The following is a 26,899-nucleotide window of genomic DNA, read 5'->3' on the forward strand; positions in this document are numbered from 1 at the left end:
TCATTTTCATACCCACTGCTTTAGGATTCTTTGTTTTCCAGAATTTTCTTGGCCATCTTTCAAATCTATTTTTTATTAGAAACTATAAAATTATTTTTCAAGTTTTTTATGTTCATATTTTTATCAGAATAATATCAGCTTTCTAGATTAATTTACAGAAACTTGGTACCTTTATATTTTGAGACTTTGTGCTTAAGATTAAGGTGTATATTTCAATTTCTTCTACTTTACTTTTAGGTTCCTCAATATTTTTTCTCCGTTTGCTTAGAGTGGAAAGTTTAAAACATGCAAGATATTGGCTGGCGCCGTGGCTTAACAGGCTAATCCTCCGCCTTGCGGCACCGGCACACTGGGTTCTAGTCCCGGTTGGCGCGCTGGATTCTATCCCGGTTGCCCCTCTTCCCCAGGCCAGCTCTATGCTATGGCCCGGGAAGGCAGTGGAAGATGGCCCAAGTCCTTGGGCCCTGCACCTGCATGGGAGACCAGGAGAAGCACCTGGCTCCTGGCTTCGGATCAGCACAATGCACCAGCCGCAGCGGCCATTGGAAGGTGAACCAATGGCAAAAAGGAAGACCTTTCTCTCTGTCTCTCTCTCTCACTATCCACTCTGCCTGTCAAAAATAAAAAAAATAAAAAAACATGCAAGATAAGATGACTGATATAAAGTACCCATCATCTAGATTCATGAACAAATGTAATTCTCCTGCAATTTGCTTCACCTGTACTTTTCCTCTCTGCTCATACCTGGAAGAAAATAGCTGAGATTATAACATTTCCATACTGAATAACTGGACTATATCTCTAAAAGAAAGATTTTTAACTATGAAAATATTATTTTGGTTCCCAAAATTAAAATTCTTTATTATTTATTGTTGAGATTTCCCTAGTTGTCTCACAATTTTTATTACAGCTTATCTGTTCAAAGTAACATTAAAACGAAGTCCACATGTTGCATTTGCTTCTTGTCATCTTTTCTAAGTGTCACAAAAAGGAACTCCACAACCATTTCTCTTCATTCCCTGCTCCCCAAGCTCCTGGCAACAACTAATCTATCTTTTAAGTACCTTTGAACTGTTAGTTGTTTTCTCCCCTTTATTATCTGTCTCTTTAATAAACTGAGTTATTTATCCGATGGATTTCCCACATTCTTGACTTTCCTGCTTTCATCCTTGTAGGGTTATTAATGCATTCTCTGTCTGTATGTTTTCCATGAATTTATAGTCAGGGCTAGAAGTTTAATCAGTTTCAGCTATTTCTTTTTGACAAGAACGCTTCATAGGTGCTGCCTTGTACTTCCTATTACATTCCATCAATAGGCCCCAAATGTCTGATAGTCTCTAATTTTCGATGTTAAAATTAATCAGTGGGTTTGGTTGTTGTCAGCCTGATTTATGCATTCTATGATTACCCATCACCATTCACCTAATGGTGACAATTTTCTAGTTAAGTTACTTCATTTAGAATTTTGACATGGTAGCACTACATAAGTCTGCCATTTCCTATTAATTTAGTAGCTGGAAGTTTCCTACATTGAAATTGCCCTCATTAACTACATGATTAAACAAAGGTAGAGTTCACACAGGAAGGGCAGGATAAATTCCCAATTCTGCCATTTTATTTATGACTTTTCAGAATAATGAACATATTTCTTAGCACAAACCAAAAGTTTTATATCTCTCTTGGTTCCATATTGTCAGGATCTTATGAGCGTTAATGCTATATATTGACATACTTTGTTTCATCATAGATAGGATGCTCTTCCAGGATCACTTGTCCCTCTGAGGAACATCATTGACCAGTTGTCCATCTGAGGGAGCTACTTTAAGTTCAAATTTTAATTCTTTTTATATAAGTCAGGTAGGTTTTGATAGTTTTCCTGCTGTTTGATATAGATTTTTTTGACAGTTAATATGATTATGTTCGTTTGTTGTTACTCAATTATTAATTCAACTATGTATTCTTCTATAAACTGTATTTGATAACAGTGTATATTATCCTACTGACATGTTACTGGATTTTATATGTTGCAATTTTGATGAGATTTTTGTATCTTTGCTCACAGGAGAGTTGATTTGGTTTTTTGGCCTTATAATGTCATTGTCATATTTCAACATCAGTAAAATTATGGTCTCATATAATGAGTTTAGGAGTGTTATTTAACATTCTCTTTTATGAAAGTTTGTATTGAATTCATATCAGTTCTTCTGAAATCTAGTAGATTTCCAACAACAGTTTGAGTCTGATATCCTTTTATAAGAAAGTTTTATGTACAAACTCAACTTTTAATCTAGATATAGGTCTCGTCAGGTCATTGATTTCTTTTTGAATGATTTTTGGGAGTTTTCTCTTCAGGCAATGTGGTATAAATGTAGTTTATCATGCCAAGAATTATAATAGTAGCAACTGTGTTGATGTTTTTTTCACTAACAATAATGGTACTTTGTATTTCATTATTTCTTGAACAGTTCATCCCAAGTTTATAATCTTAAGTAAACTTTACAATGTTTACTTAAGTAAACAAACACAAAGTTTTGATGTCATTGATTTCTCTGTTTGCCAGCTTTCTATTATATTGGTTTCTGTTCTCTGTTAGTTTATTCTTTTTCTTCACTCGGAATTTACCTTTCTTTCTCTGATTTCTTTGTTGGAACATACATATTTGTGTTTTATAATATGGGATCCCTTTAGAAACCTGAAAATATTTGCATCTTTTTGCTTTTATGCTTAAGTAGAAACAGACCTGCTTTTATTTCCCACTCCTGAGACAGAAGTCTTCTGAATACTCCACCAGATACTTATAAATTAGGAGGAGTTTCATTCTGGGGTAGGAATGGAACTCTTGCTGATCCTCTATGATGAGTGGAGATTTCTCTCTTGAATCCTTTCTCGTGATTCTTGGCCTTTTTCCCCCATCACAGGAATGACCAGTGATGCTTTGAAAACACTATGGAGACCCTCTGGATTCCAGGGTTCTTTCTGGTTTTAACTCTAGCAAAGGACTTTCTAGGTAACTTGATTATGGTGCGAATATCTCCACAATGCCAAACAAATGCAGAAACTGAGGTAACAAGAACAAGGAAGACACTAGGATGCCCTGAAATGATAAAGAAACCTCAATTCAAGATTATGAAGATGACGAGATAGAAGCAATGCAAGAAGCAGATCTCAAAAAATTGATAAGAACATTAAGAAGTTCTCAAAAACAAATTCTTGAACTATAGAAATCCTTAATCAACAGGATAGAAAATTTCCCTCATGAAAATGAAATATTAAGGCGGAATCAAAATGAAATGACACAACTAGTAGAACATGAAACTGTGATAGTGACGAGAAATCATAATGAAATGAAGAATTCAATAGATCACATGACAAACACATTAGAGAGCCTTAAAAACAGAATGGGTGAAGCAGAAGAGAGAATATTGGGCTTAGAAGACAGAGAACAGAAAAGTATACAGTCAAACCAAAGAAAAGGAGAGGAAATTAGAAATCTAAAAAATATTGTCGGGAATCTACAGGATACTATTAAAAAACCCAACATTTGGGTTCTAGGAGTTCCTGAAGGCATGGAGAGGAAGAAAGGATTAGAAGGCCTTTTTAGTGAGAAACTAGCAGAAAATTTACCAGGTTTGGAGAAGGACAGAGACATCCTAGTGGAAGCTCATAGAACCCCTAGTAAATACGACCAAAAGAGATCCTCACCATGACACGTTATAATTAAACTCACCACAGTGAAACATAAAGAAAAGATCTTATAATGTGCAAGAGAGAAATGTTAGATTACTCTCAGAGGATCTCCAATTAGACTCACAGCAGACTTCTCATCAGAAACCCTACAAGCTAGAAGGGAATGGCGAGACATAGCCCAGGTACTAAATGAGAAAAACTGCCAGCCCAGAATACTATATTCTGCAAAGCTCTCATTTGTGAATGAAGGTGAAATAAAGACCTTTCATAGCAAACAGAAACTGAAAGAATTTGTCGCCACTTGTCCAGCCCTGTAAAAGATGCTTAAAGATGTGTTACACACAGAAACACAGAAACACGGTCATCAATATGAAAAAAGGTAAAGGAAGGAAACCTCACACTCAAAGATCACAGGAAATTTAAAGCATATATTAGAAAATATCTTTGGCAAATGACAGGGCAAAGTTACTCCTTCTCAATAGTCACATTGAATGTTAATGGCCTGAACTGTCCAGTTAAAAGACACAGATTGGCTGATTGGGTTAAGGAACAAAACCCATCTATCTGCTGCTTACAAGAAACACATCTTTCCAACAAAGATGCATACAGACTGAAAATGAAAGGCTGGAAAGAGATATTCCATGCCAACGGAAATGAAAAAAGAGCGGGCATAGCCATCTTAATATCGGACAACATTAACTTTACCACAAAAACTGTTAGGAGAGACAAAGAGGGGCACTATATAATGATTAAGGGATCCATTCAACAGGAAGATATAACGATTATCAATGTATATGCACCTAATTACAGGGCACTGGTTTATTTAAAAGATTTCTTAAGGGACTTAAAGGGAGACTTAGACTCCAATACAATAGTACTGGGGGACTTCAACACCCCACTCTCAGAGATAAGAGAGATCAACAGGACAGAAGATCAACAAGGAGATAGATTTAAATGACACTATAGCCCAAATGGATCTAACAGATATCTACAGAACATTTCATCCTACATCTAAGGACTTTACATTCTTCTCAGCAGTACATGGAACCTTCTCTAGGATTGACCACATACTAGGCCATAAAGCAAGTCTCAGCAAATTCAAAAGAATTAGAATCATACCATGCAGCTTCTCAGACCACAAAGGAATGAAATTGGAAATTAGCAACTGGGGAATCCCTAGAACACGTGCAAACACATGGAGCTTGAAAAACATGCTCCTGAATGAACAATGGGTCATAGAAGAAATTAAAAGAGAAATAAAAAATTTTCTGGAAGTAAATGAGGATAAAAGCACAACATACCAAAACCTCTGGGATACAACAAAAGCAGTGTTAAGAGGAAAGTTTATATCAATAGGTGCCTACATCAAGAAATTGGAAAGGCACCAAATAGATGAGCTTTCAAGTCATCTCAAGGATCTAGAAAATCAGCAGCAAACCAGACCCAAAGCTAGTAGGAGAAGAGAAATAATTAAAATCAGAGAAGAAATTAACAGGATTGAATCCAAAAAATTACAAAAAATCAGCCAAACGAGGAGCTGGTTTTTTGAAAAAATAAACAAAATTGACACCCCATTGGCTCAACTAACTAAAAAAAGAAGAGAAAAGACCCAAATCAAGAAAATCATAGATGAAAAAGGAAACGTAAAAATAGACATACAGAAATAAAAAGAATCACCAGAAATTACTACAAGGACTTGTTTGCCAGCAAACAGGAAAATCTATCAGAAATGGATAGATTCCTGGACACATGCAACCTACCTAAATTGAACCAGGAAGACATAGAAAACCTAAACAGACTCATAACTGAGACAGAAATTGAAACAGTAATAAAGGCCTTCCCAACAAAGAAAAGCCCAGGACCAGATGGATTCACTGCTGAGTTCTACCAGATATTTAGAGAAGAACTAACTCCAATTCTTCTCAAACTATTCAAAACAATCGACAAAGAGGGAATCCTCCAAAATTCTTTTTATGAAGCCAGCATCACCTTAATTCCTAAGCCAGAAAAAGATGCAGCATTGAAAGAGAATTACAGACCAATATCCCTGATGAACATAGATGCAAAAATCCTCAATAAAATTCTGGCCAATAGATTGCAACAACACATCAGAAAGATCATCCACCCAGACCAAGTGGGATTTATCCCTGGTATGCAGGGATGGTTCAATGTTTGCAAATCAATCAATGTGATACACCACATTAACAGACTGCAGAAGAAAAACCATACGATTATCTCAATAGATGCAGAGAAAGCATTTGATAAAATACAACACCCTTTCATGATGAAAACTCTAAGCAAACTGGGTATGGAAGGAACATTCTTCAATACAATCAAAGCAATATATGAAAAATCCATGGCCAACATCCTATTCAGTGGGAAAATGTTGGAAGCATTTCCACTGAGATCTGGTACCAGACAGCGATGTCCACTCTCACCACTGCTATTCTATATAGTTCTCAAAGTTTTGGCAAGAGCTATTAGGCAAAAATAAATAAATAAATAAATAAATAAAGGGATACAAATTGGGAAGGAAGAACTCAAACTATCCCTCTTTGCAGATGATACGATTCTTTATTTAGGGGATCCAAAGAACTCTCCTAAGAGACTATTGGAACTCATCGAAGAGTTTGGCAAAGTAGCAGGATATAAAATCAACGCACAAAAATCAACAGCCTTTGTATACACAGGCAATGCCATGGCTGAGGAAGAACTTCTAAGATCAATCCCATTCACAATAGCTACAAAAACAATCAAATACCTTGGAATAAACTTAACCAAGGACGTTAAAATTCTCTATGATGAAAATTACAAAACCTTAAAGAAAGAAGAGAAGTGGATGCCAAAAAATGGCAAAACCTTCCATGTTCATGGATTGAAAGATCAATATCATCAAAATGTGCATTCTCCCAAAAGCAATTTACAGATTCAATGCAATACCAATCAAAATACCAAAGACCTTCTTCTCAGATCTGGAAAAAATGATGCTGAAATTCATATGGAGACACAGAAGACCTCGAGTAGCCAAAGCAATCTTGTACAACAAAAACAAAGCTGGAGGCATCACAATACCATATTTCAGGACATACTACAGGGCAGTTGTTATCAAAAAAGCATGGTACTGGTAGAAACAGACAGATAGACGAATGGAACAGAATAGAAACACCAGAAATCAACCCAAACATCTACAGCCAACTTATATTTGATCAAGGATCCAAAACTAATCCCTGGAGTAAGGACAGTTTATTCAATAGATGGTGCTGGGAAAACTGGATTTCCACATGCAGAAGCATGAAACAAGACCCCTACCTTTCACCTTACACAAAAATTCACTCAACATGGATTAAAGACTTAAATCTATGACCTGACACCATCAAATTATTAGAGAGCATTGAAGAAACCCTGCAAGATATAGGTACCGTCAAGGACTTCCTAGAAAAGACCCTGGAGGTGCAGGCAGTCAAAGTCAAAATTAACTATTGGGATTGCATCAAATTGAGAAGTTTCTGTACTTCAAAAGAAACAGTCAGGAGAGTGAAGAGGCATCCGACAGAATGGGAAAAATTATTTGCAAACTATGCAACAGATAAAAGGTTGATAACCAGAATCTACAAAGCAATCAAGAAACTCCACAACATCAAAACAAACAACCCCTTAAGAGATGGGCCAAGGACCTCAATAGACATTTTTCCAAAGAGGAAATCCATATGGCAAAAAGACACATGAAAAAGTGTTCAAGATCACTAGCAATCAGGGAAATGCAAATCAAAACCACAATGAGGTTTCACCTCACCCCGGTGAGAATGGCTCACATTCAGAAATCTACCAACAATAGATGCTGGAGAGGATGTGGAGAAAAAGGGACACTAACCCACTGTTGGTGGGAATGCAAACTGGTTCAGCCACTGTGGGAGTCAGTCTGGAGATTCCTCAGAAACCTGAATATAACCCTACTATACAACCCAGCCATTCCACTCCTTGGAATTTACCCAAAGGAAATTAAATTGGCAAACAAAAAAGCTGGCTGCACATTAATGTTTATTGCAGTTCAATTCACAATTGCTAGGACCTGGAACCAATCCAAATGCCCATCAACAGTAGACTGGAAAAATAAATTATTGGATATGTACTCTATAGAATACTATACAGCAGTCAAAAACAATGAAACCCGGTCATTTGCAACAAGATGGAGGAATCTGGAAAACATCATGCTGAGTGAATTAAGCCAGTCCCAAAGGGACAAATACCATATGTTGTCCCTGATCAGCGACAACTAACTGAGCACCAAAGGGGAAACCTGTTGAAGTGAAATGAACACTAAGAGAAACAGTGACTTGATCAGCTCTTGTGCTGACTGTTGATGTACAATGTAATACTTTATCCTTTTTAGTATTTTTTGTTGTTGTTTTGTTCTAGTACTATTGTTTGAACTCTGTAATTAAGACACAATTATTCTTAGGTGTTTAAATTTTAACTGCAAAGTGAACCCTGTTGAATATGAGAGTGGGAAGAAGAGAGGGAGGAGATGTACAATTTGGGACATGCTCAATTGGACTTGCCACAAATGGTGGAGTTAGAAAAGTGCCAGGGGATTCCAATACAATCCCATCAAGGTGGCACGTACCAATGCCATCTCACTAGTCCAAGTGATCAATTTCAGTTCACAATTGATCACACTGATAGGTCTAAGAGTCAAAGGGATCACACACACAAGACTAGTGTCTGCTAATACTAACTGATAGAATCAAAAAGGGAGAGAACGATCCAACATGGGAAGCAGGATACACAGCAGACTCATAGAATGGCAGATGTCCTAGATAGCACTCTGGCCTCAGAATCAGCCCTTAAGGCATTCAGATCTGGCTGAAGAGCCCATGAGAGTATTTTAGGCATGGAAAGCCAAGACACTCTGGAACAAAAAAAAAAAAAAAAAAAAAAAAAAAAAAAAAAAAAAAGAAAAGAAAAGAAGACCTAAATGAAAGATCTCTGCGAGTGAGATCCCAGTGGAAAGAACAGGGCCATCAAAGAAGGAGGTACCTTTCTCTGAAGGGAGGAGAGAACTTCCACTTTGACTATGACCCTGTCGGAATAAGATCAAAGTCAGTGAACTCAAAAGGCTTCCATAGCCTTGGAAACTCATGACTAGAGCCTAGGGAGATTACTGACGCCATAAAGAAGAGTGTGAAATTGTTAAGTCAACAACAGGAGTCACTGTGTACTTATTCGCATGTGGGATCTGTCCTTAATGTGTTGTCCAATGTGAATTAATGCTATAACTAGTACTCAAACAGTATTTTACACTTGGTGTTTCTGTGTGGGTGCCAACTGATGAAATCTTTACTTAATATATACTAAATAAATCTTCTGTATATAAAGATAATTGAAAAAGAATCTTGACGTGAATGGAATGGGAGAGGGAGTGGGAGATGGGAGGGGTGTGAGTGGGAGGGAAATTACGGTGGGGGGGAAGCCATTGTAATCCATAAACTGTACTTTAGAAATTTATATTTACTAAATAAAAAGAAAGAAAAAAATAAAAAAAGAATTTTAAATTTAATTGCACAGAATTCAGCAAAATATTTTCTTAGTCATCTTTAACTTTTATCTGTGGTTGCATTCATTTCATTCTTCTCATGAATAAATGAATGATTTCATGCTTTCTTTTTTTATACCTCACTTTTCTCAAGAACAAATATATTTGTCTAATTGTTTAGTGGTTAATGACAAGGATTTTGGGGCAATATGCCTGTATTCAAATCCAAGATCTATTGCCTTTTGTCTTTAGGTAAGTTATTAAACTTCCATGTGTCTTAGTTTTGTCTTTATTTTAAGGAGATAATAATGTCTACCATATGCAATAACTAGTCAAGATCTAGTGCTTTGATGATTAGTACATATGCTTAAAAGAGCACCTGAAGATATTATCTGTTATTTTTATTCTGTTTCACAATCATCTGTTCTTTTGTTTATAGCTTTCTTCTACTTTTTTTGTTTGTTTAGGATTTAATATTCCTGCCCTTTTTCAAACTTCGAATGTTTAGTTCATTTATTCCTTCTATTTATGTTATGTTATTTTTAGTGTTATTTCAGTGTTTTTTTTTATTTAACGAATATAAATTTCCAAAGTACAGCTCATGGATTACAATGGCTTCCCCCCCACCATAACTTCCCTCCCACCCGCAACCCTCCCCTTTCCCACTCGCTCTCCCCTTCCATTCCCATCAAGATTCATTTTCAATTCTCTTTATATACAGAAAATCAGTTTAGTATATATAAAGATTTCAACAGTTTGCCCTCACATAGCAACACAAAGTGAAAAAATACTGTTGGAGTACTAGTTATAGCATTAAATAACAGTGTACAGCACAATAATGACAGAGATCCTGCATGATATTTTTTAAAAAAGATTGATTACTTTTCTATGTAATTTCCAATTTAACACCAAGGTTTTTTTTTTTTTTTTCATTTTCAATTATCTTTATATACAGAAGATCGCTTCAGTATATACTAAGTAAAGATTTCATCAGTTTGCACCCACACATAACCACAAAGTGTAAAAATACTGTTTCAGTACTAGCTATATCATTACTTCACCTTGGACAACCCATTAAGGACAGATCCCACTTGGGACTTAAGTACAGAGTGACTCTTGATGTTGATTTAACAATTTAACACTCTTGTTTATGGCGTCAGTAATCTCCCTAGGCTCTAGTCATGAGTTGCCGAGGCTATGGAAGCCTTTAGGGTTCTAAATAGCACTCTGGCCTCAGAATCAGCCCTTAAGGCATTTGTATCTGACTGAAGAGCCTGTGAAAGTATTTTAGGCATGGAAAGCCAAGACATTCTGGAAAAAAAAAAAGAAGAAGAAGAAGAAGAAGACCTAAATGAAGGATCTCAGTGAGTGTGATCTCAGTGGAAAGAATGCGGCCATCAAGGTAGGAGGTACCTTTCTCTGAAGGGAGGAGAGAACTTCCACTTTGACTATGACCCTGTTGGAATAAGATCGAAGTCAGGGAATTTTAGTGTTTTTAATATGATAAAGCTTCCAATGAGATCAGTGTTCACTTTGATCATATAGCTTGTGTTATGTGTGTTTTAGTTATTATTTCTTCATATTGTATTTGTTCTTTGAACCTATACTAGTTTAAGCATTTTTATTTATAAATTTTAAAAATTTTTTTGCTTTCTACTTTGATTATTGATTTACTATTACTTTGCATGATGATCACATATTCTTTGTTATATATCAGCTTGATAGTTTTCTTATTTTAATTGACATGTCATTTTTAATTTTCTTTAGATTTATCTATTTGAAAGTGACAAAGAAAGAGAGAGAGAGAGAAAGAGAGAGAGAGAGAGAGAGAGGTCTTCCATCTGCTTGTTGACTTCCCAAATGGCCACAACAGCCAGGGCTAGGCTATCCTGAAGCCAGGAACCAGGAACTCCAACTCAGTCTCCCACATGGGTGGCAGGGTTCCAAGCACTTGGACCATTTTCTAATTCTTTCCCAGGCACATTAGCAGGGATCTGGGTCAGAAATGGAGTAGCTGACGGTGGAACAGGTACTCATGTGGGATGTGACTTAATTTGCTGCACCAAAACGCCAGCACTGATACGTGAATTTTCAAAAGTGTTTACTTGGGGAAAAGTACTATATCCTTATGGAAATGTATTAATTTGGTTTAGGAAAAATATAGGGACAAATTTACTTTTAATTCTTTCATGATATTTATTTTCCTCAAAGTGTATGAATTATCCTATTTCAACTACTTCAACAAGATGCATTTTGGGTTTCTTATCCTACATAATTTTTTCTGAAACAAGAACTGAAAATTTGCACTTTATATACTCTTGGCCACATTGTTGTTCTATCAGTTTTCCTTACTTCTTTAGCAATACCAATGATAAATATTTGTTCCTTCTTTCATGCTTTTTTATCTTCTTTCATCTCAACTATTCCTAATCACTTGGTAGGAGTCATGTAACATTTGCTCATGTATCTTCAACATATCAATGGTTATTTAAACAGTATCTCATTGTCTTTTTGATGCCTAAATTGGAATTTGTCTTTTATTTTTTTCCTACTAATTTATATTAATAGAGCAATTTATTTTTCTGTTGTAATTTCATTGATTACTTTTATTGAAATTTCATTAAGTTCAATATTTATCAAAATTTGAAACTAAGGGTCCAAACATTGTAGCACAACTGTTTAAGCTGCCACATGGAAACAGGTGTCCTAAACTGGAGTGCTGGTGGGACTCCCACCACCTTGCTTCTGATCCAGTTACCTGCTGATGAGCCTGGGAAGTTAGCAGATGATGGCCCAAGTGATTGGGCCCTTGCCACTCATGTGTGAAACTAGAATGGAGCTCCTGGCTCCTGGCTTTGGCCTGGCCCACTGCTTGCCTTTGTGCCCATCTGTGGAGTGAACCAATGGCTGGAAATCTCTCTCTCTCTCCCTCTCTAACTCTGATTTTCAGGTAAACAAATAAATTTTTTAAAAAAAGTCCTTCAGTAATAAAATCTTTTACTAGATTATGGAATATACAGTTATTTTTCAATTAAGTTGAACACATGGAAAAAAGAAAAAATTCTTAAGAATTCAATATTACATGAAAATAGCAAGGTATGGACAATTTTGTATAGTGTTATGCTTTTGTGGAATTTTAACAAGACTGCATGAATGGAGATATACCTATATAATTGTACACTGATATTTGCATAAACTATTTTTTAAAAGAAATTGCTGAAATTTCTTAGCCCTGATTTCCTATGGGGAATGTGACTGGGAGCAGTAGGGAAAACATTTATCTTTCTGATTTATTTCAATTTTATAGTAGCTATTTTAACTTTCAGCAGTATTAAGTATTATTTGCAGAGTGGAATGGTAGTCAGTATTTGTCTTCATAATTCTCTGGATTAGGAAAGACCCAATAATTACATATGAGGCAGATTCCTCTCTGATTAACATCAATTGTTGAGTCAGGGCCATTCAGTTTAGAGGAAAATGACAGGAATTATAACCAGTGCTGGGCTGGAGAGAGGGGTAAATGGGAGGCATCAATGCAGTTATGAGAAGGGCCTTGAGATCCCAAGACCATAAGGGTACAGACAGACTCCATCAGAAAACTTTGCCCCAGTCAAAATTCTTCATGTCACAGTCTCATATCTGCATGTTCAGACTGTTGAGACAGGGTCTGGTGCTCAACACTGAGGGGCCCAAATGTGCCTAGCCTACCCACAAGAATCCTGCTAAGAGATCAAAACCACAATGAGGTTTCACCTCGTTCTGGTTAGAATGGCTCATATACAGAAATCAACCAACAACAGATGCTGGCGAGGATGTGGGGAAAAAGGGACACTAATCCACTGTTGGTGGGAATGCAAACTGGTAAAGCCACTATGGAAGACAGTCTGGAGAGTCCTCAGAAACCTGAATGTAGCATTACCACAGGACTCAGCCATCCCACTCCTTGGAATTTACCCAAATGGAATTAAAGGGGAGAAAAAAGAGCCATTTGCACCTCAATATTTGTTGCAGCTCAATTCACAATAGCTAAGACATGGAATCAACCTAAATGTCCATCAACGGATGACTGGATAAAGAAACTATGGGATATGCACTCTATGGAACACTATACAGCAGTAAAAAACAATGAAATCTGGGCATTTACAACAAAATGGAGGAAGCTGGAAAACATCACGCTGAGTGAAATAAGCCAGTCCAAAAGGGACAAATATCATATGTTCTTCCTGACCGACGGCAACTAAACGAGCATGTAAAATGATACCCATTGAGGTGAAATGGACACTATCAGAGACAATGACATGATCAGCCCTTGTCTAGACTGTTGAGGAACAACTTACTATTTTATTCCTTTTAGTATTTTGTTGTTGTTGTTGTTGTTGCTCGGTTTGTTTACTTAATACCACTGGTTGAACTCTGTAATCAATATACAATCATTCTTAGGCATTTAAAACTTAACAAAGTGATCTCTGTTAAACATAGGAGTAGGAATAAGAGAGGGAGGAGATATATAGCTCGGCACAGGCTCACTCGGACTTACCTCCAATGGTGGAACTAGAAACGTGCCAGGGGATTTCAACTCAATCTTATCAAGGAGACAAGTACCAATGTCAGCGCACTTGGTAAAGTGATAAGTATAAGTACACAGCCGATCAAAAAAGATAGGGTAAGTGTCGAAGAGATTTTACAAACAAGACTAGTGTATGCAAATAATGAAGGATAGAATTAAAAGGGAGAGAATGATCCTGCAGGGGAGGCAGGACACACAGCAGACTCATAGAATGGCAAACACCCAAAACAGCACTCCGGCCTCAGAATCAACCCTTGGGGCATTCGGATCTGGCTAAAAGGCCCATGAGAGTCTCACAGGCATGGAAAGCCATGACACAGTGGCAAAAACAATCTAAATGAAAGATCCTGGTGAACAAGACCCCAGCAGAAGGAACAGGCCATCAAGGAGGGAGGCGCCTTTCTCCAAAGGGAGGAAGGAACCTCCACTGTGATACAGCCTTGACTAACCAAGTTCAGAGTTGGTGAACTCAAGGGGCTTCCATAGCCTAGACAGCTCATGGCAAGAGCCTCGGGTGATTGCTGACGTCATAAATAAGAGTGCCAATTGGTAAATCTACAACGGGAGTCACTGGGTACAGGATCTCTGTCCTTAATGTGTTTTACTATGAAACTTAAAAACAACACTACTAGTCAAACAATACCCTATACCTTGTGTGGTTGTGTGAGGGCAGCCTGTTGAAATCCTTGCTTAGTATATACTAAGTTGATCTTCTGTATATGAAAGTAATTGAAAATGAAACTTGATGAAGGGTGGGATGGGAGAGGGTGTGGGAGAGGGGAGGGCCGAGGGAGGGAGGGAGGTTGGGGGCGCGGGGTTGGGGGGGAAGCCACAACAATACAAAAGTTGCACTTTGTAAATTCACGTTCATTAAATAATAAAAAGAAAAAAAAAGAATCCTGCTAAGAAGAGTGCTGCTTTTGCAACCGTGATCCTAGGTCCCTTGCCCAGCAACAAAAGCTATTACAGAAGGGAACAGTCAGTGTCAACCTGTGAAAACCAACCCATATGAGCATCCCAAACACCCCTAGCATGCACCCCCCACCCCCCAAGCTTGGTTTCCTTCCCACCAGCCTCTCCTGCTGCTGGGAGCTTTGCTCTGCCAGCCTACTAAAACTTCGCTTCTCTTCTCACCATTGTGTGTGGTCTACTAAATTATCCTAGACTCCTGGACATCAACTTGGATCCCAAGCACAAAATTACTGCAACATTCCCATTGTCTCAAAAGCACCCACCCTATCTCAGTCATCTGCTTTGTCTTCCTCCTTCTTTTGGAATTAAGTCTGAGTAGCCAAGGGGAAAGCCCAGAAATGCCATAGCTTTTTTTTTTTTTTTTTTCACTTGTTTTGTTACATGTAATTTAAATCCAGATTTGGTGTTTTATTCGTTTTCTAGAACTTACATAACAAAATAACATTAATTTATACCAGTTTGTGAGGTCAGCAGTTAATATAAAGTCATCATCAGGTCTGGTTTCTCCCAAAGCTTCTGCCTTGGTTTGCAGGTGGCCATCTGCTCTTTCTGTGTCCTCACATGGCCTTCCCTGTGTGTGGACATCTTGGTGTCTCTTGCTCTATAAGAACATCAGTCACATTGAATTAGGGCCCTACCCCTATGACCTTATTTAACTTCAGTTGTAACCTTTAAGCCCTATCTCCAAATACAATTTCATTGAGGATTGCTGTTGGGAGAGGGCACAATTCAGTCCACATTAGTACTGGCATGCCTTTGGTTAATTTCATTAGAAGTCATGCTGGCTATGCTCATAATCTCTCCTTCTACACTGGTACTCTGCTTCTGCTAAGGCAGTCTTGTCTCCTTGGATTCCCATTCTGTCTTCTTGCTCTGTTCTCTCTGTTGTGCGGAGACTATGTTGATTCTTCCATCCTTTCCATTCTGGTCAGACATCCTGATTGCATAGAGTCCTTGTGGGCAGGTGTTATGGTCAGTGGGTTAACTCAACTGCTTGTGACATCCACATCCCATTTGGGACAGCTGGTTGGAGTTCCAGCTACTCTATTTCAGATCCAGCTCCTTGGTAAAGTGCTTGGGAAGCAGCAGTTCAAGTTCTTGAATCCCTGTCACCTATGAGACCTGGATGTCTCCTGGCTCCTGGGTTAAGCCTGGCTCAGACCAGACTGTCGTGAACATTTTGGAAGTGAACCAGTACTCTCTCTCTCTCTCTCTTTCTCTCTCTCTCTATCCCCATTACAAGCAAACAAATCTTTTAAAGAGGGGGTTTTCAGATAAATTCTTTCTCCTGTGTGATGTGAAGGTGTGATGTGAAGGTAGATACTGTAGTCTTCTATAAAACCTTTCTTAATTTAGTACAAATTCTGTTGGATTTGGCAGTTCTCATTCATAATTTGAGATTTTTTCTGTGCCTTTCTAATGTTATTGCAGAAAATGTTTCTCTTTGTTTTTAGTTGGCTTCAAGAAGAGTAAGGTGAAATACCTTCACTTTGCCATTATCTTTAATCCAGATAAACTAAATTTTTCACAGTTTGTATTAATATTATGGGAGTTCTGAAGACAGAATAGTGAATTTTAAAATCTATTAGGTACTGGTAAGTGTTTAATCTATCCTCAAAAGATTTTTGTGCTAAATATAATAATAATTGTAATCATAACCATGCAAGTTTACTGAGCTCTACTTTACACAAGGTATTGTGCTGTCCATGAGGATAATCTAACTTAGCCTTTACAAGTACTGAAAAATGGAGAAAACTGTATTAAATTTTACAAATAGGAATACTTGTTCAAGGCAACCAAAGTGATAACTGTTGGAGCTGGGTATTAAATCCAGACTCACCTACCTAACATATCTCCAATCACTAAGTTAAAGGGATTATTCCTTTAACATAGTTAAAGGTTCTTGGTTCCTTTGGTTCCTTTGGTTCTTGGAGGAAAAGAACCAAAAATGATAAAGAAATAAACATGAAGGAACAAAACCAGCAGTAACAATAAGACATTCCTCAATGTCTTATAGTCTCAGTTCTTTATCAATTATTTTATTTCTAATATCATAAGGCAATATTTGTTAACTCATCTTATAAATGAAACCATAGTATAAAATAAATGCATGAATGTCATGGTGACTATTATGTGGTTTGCCACTTAACAAAAGCAACATATTGCCTCTACTGTGAGCAGCCTATTCACTTTGTAGTTATTTACTTCCTGAAACACCAAATCTACTCTACGCAGAAAGGGAAGCCCTGGCACTGCTCAGTTTACACTAATATAGCCAATACAGACTGATGCAGTTTTCTCTCCATGCCCAGATATCTATTAACATGGAGGAAATCTGGATTATCTGGTACTGAATGTGCAAAAATGACTTTAGCATTCCATGCTGGCTGATTGACTACATCCTTGGATCAGCCTATCAAGGTTTAATTGAACTACAAATCCAATGGTAATTGGAATAGAGCTCCAGTCCAAAACAGGACAAAAATATTCTAAGCTCAGTGAATGAATAGAGGCAAATGCAGACTTCTGCTTACAGTTGTAGCACCTTCTGATTCCATCTGCATGAAAACATATTATTTAAAATTAAGTTATATTATGATAATCATACAGTAGCCACTCTGTGCTAAATAACTGAGACTAGGAAAATAAATTGAAAAAAAAAATATTTTAAAATAACTTAAGTCCTCCTCTATATCATAAGTTCCTTAAGGCTATCTATTTCTTCAAATAATATTAACGCAGAGTATTAGGTATGTAATTGATGCTTTAAGTAGGTATGGAATGGTCATTTTATATGTATGCATGAATGGTTGTTCTTTGGAGGAAACAGATTAATGGATGAGGTAATATACCCCATTCATTATAAAGGTTATGTTAGTTAATAAAAAAAAGATTTGGGTACCACATAAAAGGTCATGTACTAGTTAGTACCTCAGTTACCACTGTCCATATTTTATCTGTAATATTGAAAGATCTCATTGGTTTGGCATTTCCAAAATTAGCTATGTTGTACTGATATTCACTTAACATTGACTGAATCACTTACAAGATTTGAGAGCTTTGGTTTTTATTTTTGAAATATTTAAGAAAGTGTTATCACTTAAAATTTCACATTTACATTTGCATCCAAAATTAAAGTGAAGGTAAAAATGATTTAGTAAATCAATATGACAAAATTGTAGAGATGGAGAAAAGATTAGTGGTTGCTAGGGCTTACTTGGTAGAAGATGGGGAGAAGGTGTGACTATTGAAGTGTTACCTGAAGGATATCCTTTATAGTTGTGCATCTGGTTTGGGATGATTGTTGTACAAATTCACACATCTAATAAAATGGCATAGGGCTACATATACTGAATCTATCAAGATGATTTTCTAGTTTTGCTTATATAATCATTGGAAGAGACTAGGTGATTGATACACAGGCTCTCTCTATGCTATTTTTGCAACTTCTTGTGAATCTATAATCATTTCAAGGTAAAAGTATAAAAGATGATGAGCTGAGTAAAATGGATACAATAGTTTTGTCCTCTCCTATTCGCCATTTACATGTAAATGTTTTCTAAAATCCTCATGTGAGCCCGGGCCTTGGCTTAACAGGCTTATCCTCCGCCTGTGGCGCTGGCACACCAGGTTCTAGTCCCGGTTGGGGTGCCGGATTCTGTCCCAGTTGCCCCTCTTCCAGGCCAGCTCTCTGCTGTGGCCCGGGAGTGCAGTGGAGGATGGCCCAAGTGCTTGGGCCCTGCACCCGCGTGGGAGACCAGGAGAAGCACCTGGCTCCTGGCTTCGGATCAGCGAGATGCACCGGCCGCAGCGGCCATTGGAGAGTGAACCAACGGCAAAAAGGAAGACCTTTCTCTCTGTCTCTCTCTCACTATCCACTCTGCCTGTCAAAAAAAATTTTTTTTAAATTTAAAATCCTCATGTGAATGATGCAATTTACAAGCTGTACACACTTCGGCTTCTGACAAGCAGTTGCAGGTGGCATATCAACTCATCAAATTCATAATGTGATCCCGTTTTTAAGAGATGAACACATGGAATTCAATCTGACATTTGTCTTTGGAGGACAGAATTTCTCAAGTGTTTTGTTGACACTTGCTCGTTTCTACCTTTATTGCAAATATGGTTTTATGTATTTTGCCAGTACAATAAAAATGTGAAATATTAGAGTCATCCTGATTTTATAGTTTCTTTGTGATGTCAGGTATTCTTTGAAACAATTTGTTGAAACAGTATTTCAAAATTCTGTTCTTCACAGTCCCTTTCGATGCTCACATATATTACACACAGGTGAGGGGTATAGAACCTGTTCATGACATATAAATAACACTGCATGACACATCACTGGAATCTTAGTATAGATATATAAAAGTGGATGAGAAAGATAGTAGAACTCTCTTATCCTGCCTGTCTCTGTTAACGCCAAATATCCTTAATAGGCAAAAATTCTTATTTCATTTTCAATTTGCATTTCCTTAAAAACTATTGAAATTGAATATTTTAGTATTTATTTCCATTTGTCTCTTAGTTTATGAATTGCCTCTGAAGCAATGTGGTTATTTTTCTACTTAAATAAAGGACTTTTCCTATTTGATTGGAAAAGCTGCTTCTATTTAATAATACAGAGCTTCTGTTCTATATGTTGCAAATCCTCTGCTTTAGATTATCTTCAGTGGCATGAGAACAAACAGGTGTGTTCTAGGAATTGCTAACAAAAAAGAGGAATGAAGAAAGGGAGGAAGCACAGGAGGTTGGAAAAGAAAAAATGTCACCCAGTTTGATGTGACATACAGAACGAAAGGCTAGCAGCTGCAAGAAAGCCATCCGAAATATAGACAAGCACGTGGTATAAAGGAGCTTAATTTTTTAAAAAGATTTTTTATTTATTTGAAAGTCAGAGTTACACAGAGAGAGAAGGAGAGGCAGAGAGAGAGAGAGAGAGAGAGAGAGAGAGAGAGAGAGAGAGAGGCGGGGGGCTTCCATCTGCTGATTCCCTCTCCAATTGGCTGCAACGGCTGGAGCTGAGCCAATCTGAAGCCAGGAGGCAGGAGGCAGGAGGCAGGAGGCAGGAGCTTCTTCCAGGTCTCCCACATGGGTCCAGAGGCCCAAGAACTTGGGCCATCTTCTACTGCTTTCCTAGGGCACAGCAGAGAGCTGAATGAGAAGTGGGACTCGAACCCTCACCCATATAGGATGTCAGCACTGCAGACAGCGGCTTTACCCGCCATGCCACAGCGCCAGCCCCAGGAGTTTAATTTTTATCCTGCCAATAAGAAGTCACTGAGATGTTTTAAGTTGGCATGTGGGTGGGATGAAGTGTGGAGAGGATGGTGCTGTAATTGATGTGTTACGGATTTTTAAAAAATCAAAAACTTTTACCAAAAAAATGAAACAAAGTATTCAACAAATACACATTGTTCAATGTTAATATGAATGTAATAGTTACTATGATTTATATCAGAAGGAGACTCTGAAGTCTGGCAGGCTAAGTACTTATTCCAATGTCAGAGCCATAAAAATCGTTGCAAGCTGTTTGTGGGCCTCATCTCATTCCCACCCTGACATCCACAGTGCAAGCACACCCAGAGCAAGCAGTCCATGGGCTTGCCGCACAAACCCAGCCACCGGAGGGATCTTGTTACAGGCTGAGACATTAGGAATGGTAATAATCTTGTTCATCAAAAATGTAATCACACAATTGGGTTACTCTCACGGGAATCATACCAAGTACATGTGATCAGCAGATTGGAGGTCAAACGACTCCATGACAACAGCATTTACACAGACGAGGTTTTGTGAAACAATATTATTCTCATTATAGAGTTAGCCTGCCAGGATTTACAAGTGTCATTTTTCAAAATTAAATAATCTACAAGCTTCGTGTTCACTAGCACACATCTACCCTGTGAGTTTTCAATAAATAGTAGCTGGCTGACTGACAGATAAACACCTCCATAAAGAGATAAACCCTTCAAAGTGAACGGTTGCCATATATTTAAAGAGGCAATATCAGATCTACGTGTATAAACTAGAGATTAAATATATGAGAAACATAGCAAACTGCGATAGTGAAAATATTTTTTCTAAATTATGAGTTCTTAAATGCTAAATGTAGATTAACTCTAGCAATTATGAAAGTGTCCCAAATAAAAGTTTTATTAAGTAACCTGACTCCACAAAATGAGTGCTATTCAAAGATTATAAACAAATCTATTTTTATCACTTCAATCTTCAACTTGCTTGACCAATTAATTTGCAAATAATGAGGACAATGATCTTGTAAATTATGTGTGATGTTTCTTGAAAAGGAGGTATATAAACAGCTCAGATAAAGCTAAAAATAAAGAAGCAAACATTTCATTACACCATCTCTCCCCCGTTTTTAATTAAAGTCTCATTAAATGTCCCTGTCTAGAGGTATACACTGGGCTCAATGGTTAAGATGCCACTGTGGATGATTGCATCGCATACTTGAGTGTCTGGGGTCCCTGATTCCAGCTTGCTGCTTTTGGGCTGTCTGGAAGCAGCAGGTGATGGCTCAAGTGCATGGTTCCCTGCTACCCACATGGGACACACGGATTGAGTTAGGGCTCTTGGCTTCAACCTGACTCAGCATTGGTTGTTGTGGGCATTTGGGGAGTGATAAACAGATAGAACAGGGGTCTCTGTCTCTGTGCCTTTCAATAAAGTGAAAATAAATTAATTAATGAAAAATTTTTAAATCCCTATCTGAAAAAAATGAGTATATCTCTAATAATTTACCTGAAATATAATAAAATTTTGATAAACAATCTTGGGTTCAAATTTTATTAACTTTAGGAAATATTTAATCTGTCTGAGTTTAACATTTTTTTCATCTCAATAATGAGACCAATTCATTGCACAACTGTGAATGCCATACTTAAGGGGGGTATTACTGAATACTATTAATAAGATAAAAAGTGGCTCATAACTTCTCTCTGATTATGCTCTTCCTAATCCTGGTTTCTCACTCTTCCATTTTTCTCCATAGAAATTAACCTAGGGTTAAATAAGAGATACAGGCCTGCTGTGTAGAGGATAGATGAGAAAGGAATTATTTGCTATGTTAATAGCATCTGTATTAAGTACTAGGCATTAAATTTGCCCTTACATTTTTTTTTTGGTTTATTTTATTTCTTTGAAAGACAGAGCCACAGAAAGAGAGTGAGAGAGACACAGATAGAATCTTCCATCTGCTGGTTCACCCCTCAAACTGCTACAAGCCGAGTCCCTTCCCTGTGTGGGTGCAAGGGCCCAACGACTTGAGCCATCTTTCAATGTCTTCCCAGGCACATTATTGAAGTGCTGAATCAGAACTGGGGCAGCTGGGACTCAAACGGGCACCCATATGGTATACCAGTGCCTTAAGCGGCAGCTTAACCCACTGTGCCTCAATGCTGGCCCCTACATAAGCCCTTGAAAACTCCTTAGAACGCTTTGTTCTAAGATTTCTTAATGATACCTTAAGATGCTGTTAGAACACATTTAATTGATGAAATAGGTGTTTGTATTAGAAAATATTAAATAACAATTAAGTGTTGGAATTTAAAACTAAGAATGCTTAAAATTCAGGAACACTATGTTTCTGACTGAAAAGAGAACACAACAAGGAATAAAGCATTTCCAAGGCTTCTTGCTTTGGTTGATCAAAATAATTTTAAAGTTTGCACGAAGAAGACTGTATCGGTTGACAAAAAATTTTGGAAAAGAAGAACATTGGGGAAGAACTTCCTTTACCAGTTAACAAAAGTTACTATAAAGCTGAAAACAGAACAACGTGGTAGTGACATAAGAATAGATAAATAAGGGAATCTGGCACATAATTGGATTCCTGACAAAGTTATATGCAAAAATAAATGCCTGAAAGCCTATGTTTCTACCTTTACCTCCATATCTTCCTCTGTCTACCACTATTTCTGAATCTATCTTTACTTTGCCTTCTATTGCTGTGGGAACACATGAAGTCAGGGAGAAGCTGGGGCCTGATAGCACTACCTGGAGTGCCGCTGGACAGCTCCCGGCAAGCTGTGTAACTGTGCAAGCAGGTGATTGAAGCTACAGGCGATTTGCTTTTTGGTCACCCCCACCAACCCTCAACAAAAAAGCTATCACCTACCTATGTGTCAGTCTGGCCCAGCAGGTATTAGAGCCCATCTGTGCACCATCCAAACCCCCTTCCCAAGCCTATCTTCGCATATACTGTGCAAGCCCACCTCCCAAGCACTAGTAAGCACCACCCCCTTCTGAGGAGTGAGAACCCCAAATTCCACCATGTTGTGAATTTGCAACCATCTTTAAGTGGAAATATTCAACATGGCTGCAGAATGTGTACTCCCATGACCTTCAGGTCATTATAATAAAATTACCAAAGGGGACACGCACACTGCCATCACATACCCAGTGCAATGAAACTCCCCATAGTTCCTAACAAGGGCATGGAAATGGGCACTGCTCAAGCTCCACCCCAAACCCCTTCCCCCCACCTTATTTTTTAAAAAATATTTATTTATTTGACAGGCAGAGTTACAGAAACAGAGAGGGAGAGATAGAGAGAGAGGCCTTCCATCAGTTGATTCCCTCCCCAAATGGCCATAGTGTAGCTCGGTAGATCTGAAGCCAGGAGCCAGGAGCTTTGTCCTGATCCTCACATGGGTGTAGGGGCCTAAGGACTTGGGCCACCTTTCACTGGTTTCCCAGGCCATCATCAGAGAGCTGGATCAGAAGTAGAGCAGCTGGGGAGGTCGGCGCCTTGGCTTAACAGGCTAATCCTCCGCCTTGCGGCGCCGGCACACCGGGTTCTAGTCCCGGTTGGGGCGCCGGATTCTATCCCGGTGGCCCCTCTTCCAGGCCAGCTCTCTGCTATGGCCCGGGAAGGCAGTGGAGGATGGCCCAAGTGCTTGGGCCCTGCACCCGCATGGGAGACCAGGAGAAGCACCTGGCTCCTGGCTTCAGATTAGCACAATGCGCTGGCTGCAGTGGCCATTGGGAGGTGAACCAATGGCAAAAAGGAAGACCTTTCTCTCTGTCTCTCTCGCTCACTAACTACTCTGCCTGATTAAAAAAAAAAAAAAGTAGAGCAGCTGGGACACTTAGGTGAAGGCTTAACTTTTTATACCGTTACTCAGACCCTGCCTTATCATTGTTGGAATATTCAATTGGGCTCCATGCAGGATATCATCCCTTGTGCCCCTGGAGGGTACCAAGGGTAGGCCTAACCTTGTTGGTGGGACTTTTTTCCATTTGTTGGAGCTTTTTCACTGTTGGGAGATTTTTCTTGGAGAGGAGTTTTTCTTTGGGGGCCTCTTTGCATTTTTATGTTTGCATGTTCACCCACAACTTGGTTCTTGAACTTGTACTTCTGTTTTGCTCTGATTAAATCCTGCTCTCCTGTACATCTTTACGCCTCTACTTTTGAATTCTTTCATGTGTCCAGAGCGAATCTGCAAAACACCTAGCCAGGAGTCCTCAGTCCACAACACTATTACTACCCTTACCAGCATTTCTCTCTTTGTTTCCTTCTCTTTCTTTCTCTCTCTCTCTCTCTCTGCGTGTGTGTGTGTGTGTGTATCTGTCCATCTCTGTGTCTCTCTTTTTCTTCTATCCCTATGTATAGATATGTGGTAGAGAAATACATAGAAAACATTGACCACAAAGAATACTTACAATATCCTTGGGAAAGGCATAACGATTGGACCAAAATACAGCTAACACAATTAAAAGAGTTTCCACAGAGATGTTAAAGGTTATTACTAGCATACAAAGATATTCAGCTATTAAATAAGAAATAAATCAAAAAGTTTAATTATAAACATGTAAAGAGACCAACAGGCAAATCAAAAATTAAAAACAATTGGATGAAAACCATATCAAACATTCTGTCTACCAGGAAAACATTTTAAAAAGCAACGAGATATCATTAATCATCATCAGATTGACAAAAATTAAAAAAATGAAATACCTATTGATGGAAGAACTGTGGAGTAATAGTAATCTTCAAGCATTTCTTGTGAAATTTTCAAATGGTATATAGTCTTTTAGAAAAGTTGGTAGATAGAATATATGAAAGTTAAACTACTTTCATTATCCATATGTTTTACCTTTGGAAAGCAAATCAGAAATATTTATTAAAAGTGAAACCAGGTTGGTGCCACGGCTCAATAGGCTAATCCTCTGCCTTGCGGCACCAGCACACCGGGTTCTAGTCCCGGTCAGGGCGCCGGATTCTGTCCTGGTTGCCCCTCTTCCAGGCCAGCTCTCTGCTATGGCCCGGGAGTGCAGAGGAGGATGGCCCAAGTGCTTGGGCCCTGCACCCCATGGGAGACCAGGAGAAGCACCTGGCTCCTGCCTTCGGATCAGCGTGGTGCGCCGGTTGCAGCATGCTGGCCGCGGCAGCCATTGGAGGGTGAACCAACGGCACAAGGAAGACCTTTCTCTCTGTCTCTCTCTCACTGTCCACTCTGCCTGTCAAAAAAAATAAAATAAAATAAAATAAAATAAAGAAAAAAAAGTGAAACCAACACATGAAGTCTGAACTTACTCCAGTAAGTAATAATATTCATAAGGAATACAGTTTTGCCTCCATATATGCAGATATATTCCAGCTGCCCTAGTAGATACCTGAAACCTTGGGTAGCACTACATACACTGCATGTTTTTCTATACATTCATATTTATGATAAAGTTCAATTTATAAATTAGGTCCCTTAAGATATTAAGAACAATAACTAACAACAGTATGACTGTAACAATATATTACAATAGCAGTTGCCTAAAACTTTTGAGTTGTTTATTTCTTGGAATTTTCCATGTATATATTCAAATTGCAATTGACCACAGGGAACTAAACCCAATGGAAAGAGAAATCATAGATGAGGGGATACTGCTAAATGCTCATTTATTGCAATATAAAGATATCTCATAAAACTTTCACAATCTACATTTTTTGTGATAATTTTGAAGACCTCCCATATGCATAGATTTCAATTTTTTTAATGAAAATAAGCTTATCTTTTTATTTCATTTCCATGAACTTTTTGAAGCCCTCTTGACTTGTTTATGATCAACAAAAACTAGAAACATCCTGATTCTGAATATTTATCTATTAAGAAATGGATGACTAAATTGTGGTCATCAATATGAAAGAAATTACATAGAAATGAGAAAAAATGGATTACATTGACATTCAGGGATACTCAGAATATGCTAAGCCAAAAAAAAAAATTAATGAGGAGTATGTACCATATGCTAAAATTTTTGTACATAATAAAAATGATCCTTTCTCTATGTGCATTCATATGTTTATGTGTGTGTGTTGCATGATCAAAGAAAAATATGTGGGAATCATTTATATGCTGACAACTTGTGAATTTCATCTCCAATCTAGATATCTCAAGTGAGCTTTACTACATGCAACTGACTATTGACATCTCTACTTGATTGTCAAATATATATATTTTTATAGGCATCCAGTTTTTTTGCTGTATTACAGCTTATCATAGGATAAGAGATTGGAAGAGGTTGTGGATTAGGCTGGGCCTGACCTCATTTGACCTTGACCTATTTGGGTCCAGGTCTGATCCATATTTTTCATTTCATATAATCCTTCAACCAGTTGTTCTGATACATTTTCTTGTGATAAAAAAATGAGCACCAGCCTGCTTATGAAAGCATATTTAAAATCTTCTGTTACTCCAGTTGCTAAAACAGGTCAAGATGGTCCATAGTTAAGAAGATAGGAAATACTCTCATGTCATCAGATGGGAGGGTAAAGCTATTGATATGCATGAAAACTGGGACCAAATTTCAATCTACCATGGCACTTTACACATTAACATATGCAAAACAGAATTCATAGACTTTCCTAAAGTCTGTCTCTCTGTAACCTTCTCCAAGTAAATGGTCACACAACCCTCCCTCCCAGTTGCTCACTCTAAATATATGGGAATCATCTACTTCTGTTACTCAGAATCTATAGTCAGTCAACAAGCTCTCTTGGCCTATAACATTTAGAATCCAATTGGTTTTCATCACCTCCATTGCCATCTCTCTGCTCAGCTCATCATCATTTCTTACCTGGAAAGTGGCAACCATCTCCTAATGGTTCCCATGATTCCAATTCA

This window comes from Lepus europaeus, chromosome 8 (genome assembly GCF_033115175.1).
Source record: "Lepus europaeus isolate LE1 chromosome 8, mLepTim1.pri, whole genome shotgun sequence".
Taxonomy (NCBI): Eukaryota; Metazoa; Chordata; class Mammalia; order Lagomorpha; family Leporidae; genus Lepus; species Lepus europaeus.